The sequence below is a fragment of the Macrobrachium nipponense genome, chromosome 25 (genome assembly GCF_015104395.2).
Source record: "Macrobrachium nipponense isolate FS-2020 chromosome 25, ASM1510439v2, whole genome shotgun sequence".
Classification (NCBI taxonomy): Eukaryota; Metazoa; Arthropoda; class Malacostraca; order Decapoda; family Palaemonidae; genus Macrobrachium; species Macrobrachium nipponense.
In genome coordinates this window covers 6,532,107-6,546,725 of record NC_087214.1, presented here as the reverse complement: position 1 = coordinate 6,546,725, position 14,619 = coordinate 6,532,107, and the positions used below count along the sequence as shown (strand labels likewise).

The 14,619-nt window shown below is 37.6% G+C and overlaps 1 long non-coding RNA gene across 1 annotated transcript; it reads left to right on the top strand.

The window, feature by feature from the left end:
• Positions 1-452: 452 nt before the first annotated feature.
• LOC135199143 (uncharacterized) lies at positions 453-14,199 on the top strand. The gene is made up of 3 exons (XR_010310922.1): positions 453-520; positions 11,288-12,556; positions 12,889-14,199. It is a non-coding gene; the product is annotated as an uncharacterized LOC135199143 (long non-coding RNA).
• The last annotated feature ends 420 nt before the right edge of the window (positions 14,200-14,619 follow it).

The window sequence follows — 14,619 nt, the reverse complement described above, 5'->3', positions numbered from 1 at the left end:
TCAAATTAGCATCCATTCTGCTCTTGTATTTTAGGAGAGATCATTGTAGTATATGTTTTCTCTTTTTCCCTCTAAACTCGCTCACTCTCTTTCCAATGTGTCGCATAGTAATTTCAATTGGAACAGCATGGAGAATAGCTAGCGTAGAATTATTCATTTATCCAAATTTTCGAAATTGGGTCTCGTCTTCAGGGCTATCTTGGAGATGGCCCTGAAGACGAGACCCAAATTCACGAAAATTCGGATAATAAGTGAATAATGCTACCCTGGCTTTTTTTCATCCTGTTTGTATATAGAATGACGGCGTTCCAGATGCCCCAACCTTCCTAGACTTGAGAGCTAAGGCAGTTGAAGCGAAGCCTTATACCTCGTGTACGTTACGCTAATAATCCAGTCTTATATATTACATTTTCCCTTATTCGTTTTTTGGTGTATTGAGAATATAATTTCCTTTTCAGGATGCAACTCCTAAGTGCAGAAAGAAGGCCCATCTCCGTCACCCTATCGTTCTAGTTTGCCGGTAAGTGTTTCTGTGGTTATCCCCTATTATTGAGATGTGTAATGCAGACAGGAAACAACTGTATAGGCCGTAGTGAGCGTTGCACGTCTTAGGGCGTTAATTGATAATTGCAGTTTCCTATAGCCCCCGGGGGGTTGAGGGCTAGGTATATGCCAATACATATGAATTTGTAACGAGCTCTTCACGGCTTATTTTGAACCCCATAAACTTGGCAAATTATAAGTAACTTGCATAATGTGTGTGCCTCATGGTAGGTCTTTACAGGCTGATACTCTGGTTATTATTTTATAAGTTGATAATACCGAATCCTAATTCAAAAAGGTAAATTCACAGTGATTTCGTTAAGTTAAAAGTAATATGTGTCATGTGCACGTATGCTTGCGTTCAAGGTATTTGTCCCCGCGAATACGAAAGCCACCAGGAATTGGGCCGTTAAATTTTTTTCGCCGTGTTTAGTTAGAGTCCCAGTGGGAGAATTACAGTCGTCCGATTTAGTTACTCAAGTTTATTGTTCAGAGCTAAACTGCATAGAAAAACAGCAACTGCCATAGTCAAGGCCGCCGCGGAATAGTAATATACGTCTACCGAATTTAGGTTCAAGTAGTTTGTTTTGATCAACGTGTTCGCTTTTGTACCGACGAATGAAGGGAGGTTATAAATAATCCTCTAGTCACAGTGACTCTGAGAGGTCACTCCCCTTAATCATCCATACACGAGGGAATGGCAGCGCTGCTCAAAAAATAATTACCAAATCCACAAAATTGTCACTTATTTCCTGAAAACTGAACGAGTTTGAAAAAAATGGCATCATCTATCACCCTCGATTCTTATAGATCAGTTGACCCAATCGTGTCCAACGAGGTTGATTCCAGTGGGCTGGGTGTGATTTTTTTTCTCCTTTTCTTCATGTCCTACCACGCATCCGAATTTCCCCAATGAATTTGAATTGCTTCCGGTTACGAAATGGCAAATTACGTTGATGCCTTTTAATGGACCTTTAGGTGGGGGTATAAGAGAATGGTTGTCTGGCATATTTTCACGCGTTTTGAACGAATTTGATGTCTATATTCGTCGGAAATACAAGTTTGGGATAAAGGTATAGACACGAAGTCCAAACCGTACGATTGTTTGTATTTTCTTGTCAATGAATTTCCGAAGGGAGTTTGTGCCCCCCCCCCACCCCGGGTAAGAGAATGGCTAAAGTGACCAGGTTTTCTAACCAAGTTAGGTTATTGCCAGTTTATATTTTTATAAAGGTAGCCGAAGTCAATTAAAAACCAGGTTTTCGAACTGCGGGTTATTTTTCGGAAGACTACAGCCACCTATAACATCAAATAATCCCATCTGGAAGTGAATATAGTTACCCGTTTTTTTTTTTTTGGGGGGGGGGCGCTAATTAATATCTGCTCCTCTCGCCCCACCCTTTATTTCAACCTTTGGTCAACAGGTGTCGCCAATTGCGCAGTGAAAATGAATTCGAAAATTGTTCACCCCCTGGAAGTGTTTCTCGAATTATATAATGTAAAAAATGGTCAATTACATTCACTGCCACTATATTATTTAATATCCATTTCGTAAAACAATACACCATGTGAGTAGGCGGAGTTTGATTTTGAAATTGACCCCTTGCTTTTTTATTTTTTTTTTAAGGTCAGTATCTGCCAAAGCACATGGTTGTTCTTGGAGATCTTGAAGGTTTTGGTGGCCGTAGAACAGATCAGTATAGCGTTGTTGGACCCTTGTTGTTATGGCCACCCCAAGCATATGTTCCAAGAAGGGCAAATCTCCCTTCCCCCCTCCTCCCCTCCCCTCCCCCTCTATCTCCCTATCTCTCCGCCCCCCCCCCACACACACTGTACAGAAATGGTTTCGAACGTAGCATTGTGAGCAACTAGGAAACTCACGGGCCTATAGCCTTCAGCCACCAGAAACTTTGGCAGAGATTTGTCCATAGGCAACGTTTCCAACGGTTTCCTTGTCAACGATTTCGCAGACGTCCTTTTCATGAGTGGCGTTTTCGTTTTTCAGTCCGTTCATCTTGAGCTCTTGGATGAACTTGCTTGGAGGGCGTTACATACTGCATGAACGCGCCCTCATTGCGCACATCTGCTATTTGCAGTATGTCAACTCCTACGTTGAGCCCACTGGTTTTTAAGTTGAAATAAACAACTGCATTAAGTTGCGTCGCCTGGGCCTTTCCCCTTTTCCAGGTCCTCGTTATAAGTTGCTGGCTGGCGTTCTTGCAAAGCCTTTTTTCTTTTGCTTCCTCCTTAGAATATAATAGAATGCATTTTGCACGAGTCTCATTCACACCTGCATCTTCTGACTTCTGGAGATGGGACTCAGAATAAAATGGGGACGCAGAGCTGTCCACTCAACGTAAGAAGGATTTCTCTGTTGATTAGAATCCACATTGATTGTTTCTTCTCGTAGAATCTTGGGGGGGGGAGGGGGCCGCATTTTCGGGAGATAACTGACTCATGAGCATGACTGAAATTGAGAATCATTACAATAAATTTATCATCTCACTTCAAAATTAGATCCGTTTGTACTAACTGAACTTTTCACTTCGTCCATTTGTCTGTCAGCCAACTTGAAGTAACTGGCTCACTGCAGACAGTCTTAGCGGAAGTATTAGGAGCAAGAGTTGCTGGTTTGGCCGAACATTCATTAAAACAATTTTTTTTTTTTCGAGGTCTGAACTCGCAGTTTGTTAGACATTCAGAAACCACCAGGTAACGTCTTAATTGTATAATCACATCTAGCAAGTCATTATGCATTCGTGCGTGCGATACATCAGCTGCTATTGAAGGCCCTTTAGTAAGTTTTACACTGACTGTTCTCAGATGACTAGTCTCGACCTTTTCATGCAACGAGATTCTCATTTCTTCCTGTGTTCCCAGTTTCAAAGTTGAGACCATTCTTGTCAGGACACGTCGTCAAGACATTGGCTGTATATGTGAGACACTCACTTGCGTCTATCTTCGGTAATTTGGAGTGTTTCCAGAGAAGGGTTACCTGTCCTGTTTTCCGTCTAAATTTTTGAAGGACTCTGTTGTTTTCTTCTGTGCGATTTGTCAAAACAGCTCTCATTGAAGGCCGCTGTTTTGTTACGTTGTAAGTGCTTCGAGGTGCCGTCATACCTCCCTTTACCATTCTCGATCATGATGTTCACGTAACGCTGGGAATTTTCCTAGTAGGAGACTCCAGTTTTTCCCTTGTTGCAGTATGTGATGTATCCCTTTGATACCCTGTACTTTTGGGTGTGCGGCAAAATGTCTCTCATCATTTGCTCCACAGTAAATTCCTCGAAAGCCATTGCTCGAAAAATAATTTCTTGAACTGTCAATTCCTCGAAAGCCAATATTTTTGAGAATGTTAATGGCCATTTAAAGAATAGATGTTGGCTTTCGAGCAATATGCCTTTCGAGAAAAATACTTATAAAAAATTTTGCAAACATCTTTGTAGCTTTCATATCCACTTAGTTTTGAGCACTGTGTCCCCAGATATCCGAGGTGTCAGCGCTCGACAGTGCGAAAAAATTATTTTGAAAATAGCAAAAAAAAAAAGAATTTTTTTTTTTTACATTTTCGTTCCTAACCCAAGAACTATGAAAGTCAGGCGAATGAATTATTTTTTATGAGAAAGCCAATAACTCCCTAAATATCGACATATAAACCAATGGGAAACGAATAAGTCCAGCCTGTGAAAAAATTGATAGAAAAGAGGATAAGAAACATAAGCTCTGCTCGGCGCATAGTGAGGAATTATCGCTAGATTTTTTTTTTTAAATTTTTGAAGAGCCCTATCTCGGTTATTTTTTTTTTTTTTATTGAAATTCCTTTGTAAATATACGAAAATGTAGAGGAAACGTTGAAGTACAGAGGAAGGTCAAGAAAAATGTCTTTGGATACGGCAAAAGTTTCATTTTGACTATAAATTGATCGAAACGAAAAAATTTTTTACCGTTGTCAACATTTATTGCTAGAACAACAGTTTTTTGAAGAGCCCTATCTCGGTTATTTTTCATAGAAATTACTTTGTAAATATATGAAAATGTAGAGGAAAAGTTGAAGAACAAAGGGAGAGTTAAGAAAAATGGCTTTGGGGTCACTGAGAGGTAAGTGTAGGTGCGATCATCTGATTTCATTGTGAGAATTTTACTACGCCAGGGATTTGAGCATGCTCAGTACAGAAACTACTTTGCTGGCGTATTTGATACCCGAGATACACTGTCCAAGGTATGATCTAGCCTATGGAAATCGCTACTTGTCCGAAAATAAAATAAAATCCCCCCTACCACACCAATTCGGTAAATTTTACGTACCGCTACGTCAGTTGGATAGAAAGGGATAGAGTATTTTTACGTACTATTACGTCAGTTGGACATGAAAGGGCTAGTTTACACGAGTTAAAAGGTTAAAGTAAGACGGGAATTAAGCTAATTGTAGTTGAAACACAACATAGGTTTATAATGTTGTTTATCGAACAAATTTTACCTGAAATAATCACAGGCCCGTTTTCTTTATCGTTGTTCATTTTCATAGGTTAAAAAATATTTTTTTCAAATATGTACAACTCTCTAGCTTTCATAAGTGAAAAGGATAAAAAAGTGAAACAAAATCAAGCATTATTGCCAAAATTTACTCAATCTAAATTAAGTATTATACGATAGCTGGATTGATGGCAAGCACTTAATTGGTGTTCGAAATTGTGGCACCCCTCGACTGCGTTGCTTGTTTTTGGCATTCCTTCTGTGACATACTGAAAACTTCCATAATTCATGTTTGAAGAAAGGAGCTCGGCTACGGTTGTTTCTACATGGCCACCCAATCCAAGTGTCTTCAAAAGTATGTGAGAGATTGTTCTGGGTTGCAAGAATTAAAATTACGACCATCTGCGGGACCAGAGTCACAAGCAAGGAATACATCTTTGATGGTTTTTGTAAACACTTCCGGGATGATAAGATCGAAGCAGTTATTAGGCAAAGCAGGGCCAGCATTTTCCTTTGCTCGTAAGTTGCGTGTAGTAGTTCTTTTTCATATTTGCTACTGATGGGAGCTTCACTGCCACGGCATCACTTACTCCCATTGAAGCACATGATACAATAGAATGTGGTGTATCTCTATCTTACAAGCTACTCCCTCTTCCCGAACACCCCCTTACCGACCCTGCTCTTCCATTTTCTACGTCAGTTTCTAGAGTCAAACGCAAATGTATGATGATATTACTTTTTGTAACTTCCCTCTTTTACCGTCTTATAATCTTGAAAAATCATGTATAAAACCATGAATCGCATTTTTTTTTCTTTCATCAGGTCATTTTCTTTCTTTTCAAATATGCAAGTGAAATATGTTACCCGGTAAGGAAACTTCTCCACCAATAAGCTTGCCTTTGCCAATAGCGAATTCATTCATATTTTCAACGCTATCACGTAAACAAAAGCGGCGTTTGAAGAACGCTTACACTGCAATACAGTTACGGGGCAATCTGCCTGTCTCAAAGAAAACTATTTACAAAGCAGACTGCCATACACATAATACACAACTTTTTATTTAGGATGCAATCAATTTTAACTCCTCAGACTTAAAACACAGTTAATAGTGTGCATGAGCAAAACCAACAAATCTAATTTTTTACACATTTCCAACATTTGTCTAACTATTTAAGTTTTTCTTGGCCTAAACCCTTAGTGAATATATCGGCAATCATATCATTTGTTGGGCAATATTGCAACTGAATTACATTTTTTCGCATTGATCTCGTACATAACGAAATTTAATTTCAATATGTTTTGCAATACCATGAATCTAAAGATTCCTTGACATAACAAGGGTAGACTGGACTGTCTTCTAAAATCAACGTTGGGCCTTTACATTCAAATTTCAAGTCTCTTAGCTTCTGCAACCAAACAGTTTCTCCTGTTGCGACAGCTAACTCTATGTACTCCGCTTCAGCAGTTGATCAAGCCCCACACTTTTGTTTTTTACTACAACTCACAAACCACCACTAAGGTGAAAACAATAACCAGAAGTGGACTTGCGATCATTGATGTCACCTGCCCAATCAGCATCTGAATATAGCCAGTGATCTCTGAAATACCATTAATAAAATTCCAAATATGTGTACCCTTAGAGATATCATTATACGCTTCACTGCTTTCCAATGATGAATGGTAGGTTTAGCACAATACTTACCAACACTACTCACTGCAAATGCGATGACAGCCCTTGTTTTAGACAAATACAATAAACTCCCAACAGCCGACTTGATACATGTTCTGGTCAAATTCTATGCATTGATCAGATGCTTTACATAACTTCAGACTTGGATCAACTGAGTTTCTATAAGCTTTGAATCCTCGCTACATTTTCGGTATAAGATGGTTGACCAATCCACACTCGACCTTTGGAGAAGAATCTTGTACAACTTTGGCACCTAAAAAATAATCAAGCTCACCGAGGTTCTCTCTCTCTCTCTCTCTCTCTCTCTCTCTCTCTCTCTCTCTCTCTCTCTCTCTGTGTGTAGATTCCTTTTTGAACAGCAAAGACAATCACAGTACGAATAGATTCAAATCTTACAAAAGTTTTCATCATAATCCCCACACGAAACTTGTGAAAAAAAAAACTTTACATGTTCCTTTTGAAAACATCTGCTGTTAAGGGTTTTCTACCCTCAATTTCAACTAAATCATAAACTTCATTATCCTGAATAGAATTAATTTTCTCATTGCATTAATCCAATACTCTCTCGTAGTCCATCAATGCTTCAGTGAATGATGCTAGTTCATTTGTCTCATGAGCAACTGAAACCCACTCACCATAGTACATCTTTGGTGGTCGCTTCACTAGGAATATGAGCATACAAACACCCAAAAACTAAAATGTTTAACATTTGGCTTAATTCCAGTAAATGAAGTGCTCTAGCAGGACTTTTGTATTTCAGATAATAAGCAGTTGACAATGCCTCTTGCCTAAAATTTGAGGCAACTGTCCTTTAGTACATGTTTCACAAAACTCCAAATTTTTATCAACATCAATTTCAAACCACCTACCAACCTTCCACTAACAGCCTTAGTTATCATCAATACCTCAATGGTCATACTTTTCTATGCCTCATTTTCATTAGGCCTAACTCTTAGTACAGACGACGTACTCGTATGATAATTTTTTTTTTTTTTTTTGCACATTTTAAATACTAATACAAATTACCTTATTTTTTTCTCTGCAAATGCTATCGTAATTGGCATAAAGTTTTACACATCCCCACAAACGGAGTGACATTTACAAGTTTTGTAGAGCTTTACACAAACTAAGTAAATTAAAGACAACTTTGGTTTGTACATACATCATTCAATGTACAGTTCTTCACTTTACCATCAGGCAACAAGATTTTATGGCTACTTTGCCAGAACCACAATCTCTAATGAATTACCATCTAATATCTTTATTACGTATAACAGGATGGTTTTTCTGGAATAGTTTCACGCATTTTGACCGAATTTGATGTCTGATTTCGTCGGTAATACAAAGTTTTGGGTAAGGGTATCGACACCCTACACCCTAACTCCACTACTGTTGATTTCCGAACAAAATCGTCGTCAGATTCCTATAAACACGTGAGAATATGTCAAAAAAAAAAAAAAAAATCCAATTAGAAATATTGGAAATTATAAAATTCTACCGACATTTGAAACATTTCAAATAAGAATCGAAAATATTCAATAAAAAAAATCGATTTTGGAGCCGTTTCATAGGCGAAATCCACCTATTGCTACTACCTGTTACGATGCCTAATCCTACGGCGCATGCGCCATGTTACAGGGGAGCTTTCTCTCTCTCTCTCTCTCTCTCTCTCTCTCTCTCTCTCTCTCTCTCTCTCTCCAGACCCACCTAATTGAGAGGAATGGTAAAAAGTGGGGAGGGGGTGTGGATTCATACATTGAGTTACAAATACCTTTTCCTCATTTGTTTATCATGTTATATTATTTCAACTTTTTATTTCTGTTCCGTTTATCATAGTATTTGTTTAATATGTGCATTGTCGTGTTCTCACTTCTTAATTTTTCACTTCTTAATTTTGCTCTCTCTCGCAATGTTGCCTTGTAATTGTCTTGGGGGTTGGGACTAGAAGGGGGTTGTAGGACGATTTGATAAGATTTTGTCAGTGACGTCAAATCAGATGTTGCTTAGGGTTTTTTCATCCATGAATTATACAAGATTTGTACACAAGTCACTCCCCTTTCCATTATTCACGCCTGGCTCTTTTCGTTTCATCTTTTAGAATGCATTTCTCACCCATAATTTGTTAAAATTGGACATTATTATTAGTAGAAACCGCTCGGACAAATGGAAACATACAACCATCCACCGGTGTCAAAAACTTCCAGTGCCACAGAGAACTCTCAAATAAACTAACATTAATTTCCTACCAACTCTGATCAGCTCCCCAAATTAATTAGTGTGCATACCCCATTGATTGATCAGCAACGCAAGCAGGGTTACATCTCGCAATGAACTCCCAGTGAACAGAAACTGTACAGTTGCGTACGAATGAGTTTCCATAACTGATGATGATGGTGGTTGTTATTATTTTTATTTTTATCAATTTAATTATTATTTAATATTTATTAATGATTATTATTAATTTTTATTTATTATTGACCAATGGTCACAGGACTCTTCATATTTAGTATCCATAAGACGCTTCCTGTTTTATTTCTGTTTTCAATTTTAATTTGGCTCTGGCAGAACTAAATTTCGTGATTTTTTCATATATATATATATATATATATATATATATATATATATATATATATATATTATATTATATATATTACTTTCCATTTATCGTTATAATCATCATCAGTTTCAGTATTTTAATAATTCTATTGTTGCTAATTATGAGTCTTCTTGTTAATGACTGCTCATTTGGATGCTTTTTAATACACCTAAATCTAGATTTTTATCGCCACCGCTAAAGGCTCTCTCTCTCTCTTCTCTCTCTCCTCTCTCTCTCTCTTCTCTCTCCTCTCTATAGATAGTGAGCGCATGATGTCGCCCCGGATGACTTAAGTCTTTTAGACGTCCTAATCTCTCTCTCTCTCTCTCTCTCTCTCTCTCTCTCTCTCTCTCTCTCTCTCTCTCTCTAGATAGGTGAGCGCATGATGTCTCCCCGGATGGACTTAAGTCTTTTAGACGTCCTGATCTCTCTCTCTCTCTCTCTCTCTCTGACGTCCTGATCTCTCTCTCTCTCTCTCTCTCTCTCTCTCTATAGGTAGTGGTGACGCTGATGTCTCCCCGGATGACTTAAGTCTTTTAGACGTCCTGATCTCTCTCTCTCTCTCTCTCTCTCTCTCGTTCGTTCATGCGTGCGGTCGGTCAGCTGTGAATTTCGCTTGCTCCGTCCTTTTTCCACATTGTATCCTAATCTCATATTTTTGACCAGTTAAAAAAAAATTCTTCTCGACCTTGCATAGTTTTATTCTTAATCTTTGTATTTACCTGGTGACACTCCAAATGTAGCCAACTTCAGTATTTTCCAGCGAATAGCAGACGGATTTTTATCAAAACTGGTCTAATATTTAATTCTGAAAGGTATATGGAAGGTAGATTGATTTCTAAATTTTTTTTGTTTTCAACTTATAAACGTAAACGTCTCGAAAGATTTTGTTAATAAATATTAACGCCCAGAGACCATAGTTTCGTATTGTAGGTCCAGGATCCATACAGTCTGTATGGATAGACTGTATGGATCCTGTGTAGGTCTAGCCACGAATCATGAACTCGCTCAAGACGTTCGTACAGTGTCCCCCTTGGACGGCAATGCTGTCAGTGCACCTCATGGTTGGGTGCAGTGTTCCTTCGGCCCTGTAACCTTTTTACTTGACCTCCAGTGTGCTTCCTTCCTTTCTTCTGTATTTGTTGCGTCCCTTCGGCCCTGTTTAGCTGCAACCCCTTACATTCCTGCTAATGCACCTCCGGTTATATTTTCTAGTTCAAACTGATTTTCATTGTCCTCTGCCCTTCCCCCCAACATTCTCTCTCTCTCTCTCTCGGTACCGCGAGTATTGTAAAGTATTATTATTATCATTCATTATTATCATTATCGTAATTAACATTATTATTATCGTAATTATCATTATCATCATTATTATCATTAACATCATTATCATTATTGTTATTATTATTATTAGTATCATTATTATCATCATTATCATCATCATCATTATTATCGTTATTATTATCATTATTGTTGGTAGGTTGGGACTCGCCAGTACCAAGAGGTAAATCACAAAGAATTAGGAAGAATATTTATACGTATCTGTATGGTATGATAGAGAGGGTCTGCTGTTTTTTTTAAACAAAATATATATATACATTCAAAAGCTGTTATGTCTCAGGTTCATACTGAGAGAAATTCTCCTGCACCTTCCTTTTTTCACATTTTATCTTAATCATACTGACAAGAAAATTTTATAGAGAAAGATCTCTTCTCGAACTTGTAGCTCAATTGATGTTAGTTGCTCAATTGATATTAGTGAAGTTATAGTTGTGATATTGATATTAGTGAAGTTATAGTTGTGATATTGAAGTTAGTTACTTTTTATTATAACGTTATAGTTATCGGGGGCAGAATGCTGACACTTTTGAGGCATATTTATATATAAAATGCATGCATGTATGTATGTATGTGTATATATGTGTTTGATGGGGATGTCATTTTATTTTCAAATTTTTAAATAGGATTCTTGTTTCATCTTGAAGGTGATGCAGCCCCTGCTTGGAGACCCACCCTCCATTTATTCAAGACCTACAGAAAGGAGCAGGAGTGACTGCATGTGAACTACGAAGGCGAAGTTGCTCAAAGCAATATAAGTATCCTTTTTATCATTTCTTTACTGGTTTTCCAATCATTTTCCTGAATCGTTCTGCTCTTGTTTGCAACTCTAATAATCACAGTCCTTTTTGTTTATTGTTTTGAACTTGATGTGTTATTTTTGGTCTTTCTCAAAATATTTTGTGCATACATTTGACAGTGGATTCATTTACATATTTAGAAGTCTTTTATTAATTTGCTCTTGAGATCGATAGGTAGGAATTCAGGGTCTTCTCATTTCCAGTCTTTTTGTAGGTATGATAAATATAGCTATTGCAAATCGTGATTTAGACCTTATTAGATATTCAAAGTTAATTTATGGCAAATCATGCCTTTCAAATCTGGTCCCTCATCAGGGTCATACCTGGTGAAATATGCCGAAACCTATAAAATGCAAGTCTTTTTACATTGGAATATAGTTTGAGACGTTAAATAATAAACTTTTCCATGGATCAGAAATGGTCATATTAAGTATTAGTGGTCTCTCTTGAGATTTTCGTAATCTTTGGAACTTTGGTACACGAAGAGTATGAGCATTAAAAAATGGGCAGACACACTGTCATGAAAAATGTGAAAGAAATGGTATGTAACTTGAGAAAGAAATGGCTGAAACTGTACACGTTTGTAAATGATTAGGATGATCTGGGGGTTTGTAAAACAGCACTGTAGATTTTTAGGCAATAGAGTAAGAGAACAAAGTGAAATGATGTTTTGTGTTAGATATTTAGATTTAAGTCATATAGAGTTTGAGACATTAAATAATACTGTTTTCCATGGATCAGAAATTATTCATACTAAGTATTATGGGAGGCATTGAGATTTTCATAATCTTTAGAACTTTTGGTATTGAGTGTATGAGTATTGTCATCTTGTCATGTTATTAGATTTTATTAATATTATTAGTTGAATATTGAATGTTAAATGTTGAAAAAATTTTGTTCCAGCGCGGTAGGGGCATCTGAGACCTCCGTAGGCTCCCCGTCGCCTCATCCGAAGTCTTCGAAGTCTCGGGAGACTTTGCAACTATGCTGCCGAAGTCTTGGGCGGCTTCGAACAAGGCATGGACTGGACCTGGCGGGTTAGAGCAAATACTACTACGGGAATTTTTTGGTCGAGATTTGACAAATCCTGGTAATCTCTTAGAAAAGTAGTTTGAGGTAAGTATTGCTAGGAAAAATACAAATTACTAAGTTTGGTATATTAGTCTTTTAGCTTTGTAGGGGGTGTGAGTGACTTTTCTCTTCAGCCCCCTCCACCCTGGGTGGCTTTTCTCTCTCTCTCTCTCTCTCTCTCTCTCTCTCTCTCTCTCTCTCTCTCTCTCTCTCTCTCCCCAAATATGAGTTTTTAAATGGGTAATTTTTTTATTCGGTTCAGCAGCTGTACTTTTCTGTTAACGTAATGTTAAGTTGTTTTATTCCTTGATTCCTCCTCTTGTTGCAGACTACCTTACTATGGTGTTAACGATTTTTTTTGTTTTTTTTTGTTTTAGAGTTGTGGTTGAACTGTAGTGCGGTGAGAGTTCGGGCCTGACAATGGATGCTCTGGACCACGTGACATTTCTTCAGTCTGTATGTGTAATACTCTCAGCCCCCCTCCACCCTGGGTGGCCGAGGGATACTGTACTGCTATGTGGGAGTTTCAGACAGTTGTTCTCTGGACCTTCATCTTTGCATTACTAAAAAAGTTTTTGCCTTGTCTTTGGTTAAGTATAATGGGCTTTCATATTGTTAATTAAAGCTCAGAAACGAATTCCGGGACCTTCCAGTTGAGTCAGGTGAGGTGGATGATTTAACAGTCAAAGTTTAAGATAATGAACAATATTCTTTACAGGTTGGTAACAGTATACATGAAATTCTAAAACAAATATTTACATGAAATTCTAAAACTAATATTATTTTAAGGAGAAAATGGCAGAGTTGGGTATTAAACATGTGACTTCATCTCCTTATCCTGAAAGTCAGGGTGCTCTGAAGAGGTGGGAGGAAACCTTTGCAACTTTGCCATATCAATATGTTAAAGGAATATAAGGGAACGGGGTTATAGAGTATTCCTGTGGCAATAGTTGGGAAGGATTAGTAATAACCTTTATTCTTTTCCAGAGGAAGAATTTAAATGAGGGTAAATGTGGTATTGATGATGGTAACTGGTCATCAGGTATTAAGACTTCTTTGGAAAATTGATGGTTCAGTTTCTCATGAGAGTTATGAGAAACGTAGGTCTGAAGTGAAGAAGTTAGTGTTCGAATACGAAAAATTGTTCTTGGATGTACCAGGTTGAACATCTGTCTTAGAGCATAACGTTGATGTTGGGAATGCCACGTCACTGAAAGTGGCAATCTCCATGGAAAAATATGAAAGAAATCACCCGAGGTCAATAACCTTTATTCTTCTTGCAGAGAAAATTCAAATGATGGTCACTATGGTTGGTGGTATTGATAGTAATTGGCCATCAGGTAATAAGATAAGAAACGTAGGTATCTGAAGAAGTTTGTGTTCGAATATAAAGAATTGTTTTCGGGTATACCAGATTGAACGAACATCTGTCTAAGAACATGGCGTAGATGTTATTGCCACGCCAGTGAAACATCCTTATATTGCAAAGGAGGTGAAATATGTACGTATATGGTAAAACACGGTTTGATCAAGAACACGGTGTACGATTTAGAAGGGTGTGGTTTATATTGACTATTTAATGATGATTGGGACACTCATTTAAAGCGTAGCAAGGCCTTATTTTGAGGTAATGAAGGAAAGTGAATTAGCAAAAGCGAAGGTTGAGAAGGGATTCTTGCAGAGGGCTGAACGGATATTAAGGTATTATCAGTATCGTTCTAGTTACGGTGTGCTAGATTATAAACTTCTTAAGAATGGTCTAATATTAAGTTGAGGGTATAGTGAGGTATAGATGATAATCGTTCGAATTTTGTGGCAATGTTAAGTTTTAATGAAGGTGGGTGATGTGTTTTAATGCGGTTTGAAATAAGCGTTATCGGGTAGAGATGGTATTGTAACGTTTTGTGGTACAATAAATGTAGTGTTTGTATTGTAACGTTTATGGTACCAGTGTGTGTAGTATATAGGTATAGGGATGTTATTTGGTGGTGGATGGTACAACACGGTTATTAAATTCGTGATTAGTGTACTAATTTAAGACTACTGTTGAATGATTGCTACTAATCTGGTCCATTCTGTTTTCAGGTGTGTATTTTTGAAGTTGTGTG